The sequence below is a fragment of the Benincasa hispida genome, chromosome 4, assembly GCF_027475165.1.
Source record: "Benincasa hispida cultivar pf3 chromosome 4, pf3_genome.v1.1, whole genome shotgun sequence".
In the NCBI taxonomy this organism is placed as follows: domain Eukaryota; kingdom Viridiplantae; phylum Streptophyta; class Magnoliopsida; order Cucurbitales; family Cucurbitaceae; genus Benincasa; species Benincasa hispida.
Window position 1 is genome coordinate 12,926,676 of NC_143481.1, and position 1,597 is coordinate 12,928,272.

Consider the following 1,597-nt stretch of genomic DNA (forward strand, 5'->3'; position numbering starts at 1 on the left):
AATTTCAAGATTGTGGATGGATGTTGCTTGATTTTGAAGCACTGATTCATTTTTCTCGATGTACTGCTTCAACAAGCTCTCTAAGGATGAAGATTGCGGTGTTTGCGAGCTGCTAGCTTGGTTATGCGTTGGACCGTTGTTTTGCAGGAAAAATCAGGGTGGCCCTCCTTTTTGCGCCACTGGTTGGAAGTTTTGTTGTTGATTTTTCCATGACAAAATTTAGGTAGTTTCTCCACCCAGGGTTATATGTATCGGAATAGGGATTATTCTTTATGAAGCATACTGACTGTGGGTTTGCTGGGCATTCTTCCATCGAATGAGCGTCTCCGCAAATGACACAACTTGCGGTCGCTTGAGCAATTGCATTGACCTGCCCTTTCTTTGCTCCCTTGTTATTGATTGTGATACCTTGAATCAAACTCATCATTGCAGTCATCTGATTTTGTAGGGATGCGATGGCCCCGTTGTTTACGTCATTATCTTTTATTCTTAATCTCTAATCGCTTTCCCGCCAATCCTCGTGATTTTTGGAAATGCGATCAAGTATACTCTTTTCCTCCTCATATGTTTTGTCTAGCAGACCACCAGCTGCTGCCGTATTGGCAGCGATCTGCGAAAAGGGATTCAGTCCTTGGTAAAAAAATCTCCATCTGCAAGCAGTCTGGCAAGCCATTATGTGGACAGTCTCTGACCAGCCGCTTAAACCTCGCCCAGGCATCGCTGAGAAATTCTTCATCTTCTTGTTCAAAATTATTTATTAATTTCCTTCTCTTGGCATTCTCGGTAGGTGGGAAGTATTTCTTCATGAATCTTTCGACGACTTGTTCCATTTTCTTGCTTGATCACACAAAGAAAATGGAAACAGAGTTAGTCAAACTTCTTCGGTAGAGATATTCGGGAACACAAAAGTGTTTCATATTTCTATGAAGCTCTAGAGGTGGGCGTGTGGGTCCTCGCCATCCCTTTCTCCAAACTGCCCAGTAGCCTAGATCATCTGTAACATTACCGACTTCATTTCAAACCTCGATCCATCTAACGCTGGCCTCATGATTCCTGGAGAGAAATCATAGAGGTTGGGCGACGCATAGTCTCGAATGGGTCTATAGCGGTCATTCGCCAAAAGGATGGGGTTGGCCATTATATTGTTCACATTTGCGGCCCTTGCTTCTGGTTGTTCCACCATTCTTGGAGTTCTATCTTGTTGTTGGCGGTTGTCTCTTAGTCTGCGTCGAAATGTCCTCTCAATCTCCGGGTCGTAATTTGATAGAGATTGAGAGCTGCAAAAAAAACAGAAAAATCACCGTTAGCACACTGATTTGCCGAAGTCCCCGGCAATGACGCCAAAAAATTGATGCATTATTTTATGAGGTGAAATTATGGATGAAATGCGGTGATGAAAAATGCATTGAGCAATCAAGCTCTCTCAGTGGAATCCAAGTATAAACCTGATGACATAAAATTTGATGCTGCGATGATATGCGATTTGAGGTTGCGATGATATGCGATACTACTTCTAGATGAATGCATTATTAATGGAATGCTTGTAGTAAGCTATGCGTTGTCACAAGTTCCTTGCATTGAAACCAAGTATAATTTC

The 1,597-nt window shown here is 42.5% G+C and overlaps 1 non-coding gene across 1 annotated transcript; it reads left to right on the forward strand.

The window, feature by feature from the left end:
• Positions 1 to 666: 666 nt before the first annotated feature.
• On the forward strand, positions 667 to 773 carry LOC120076977 (small nucleolar RNA R71). The gene has a single exon (XR_005481720.2). It is a non-coding gene; the product is annotated as a small nucleolar RNA R71 (small nucleolar RNA).
• The last annotated feature ends 824 nt before the right edge of the window (positions 774 to 1,597 follow it).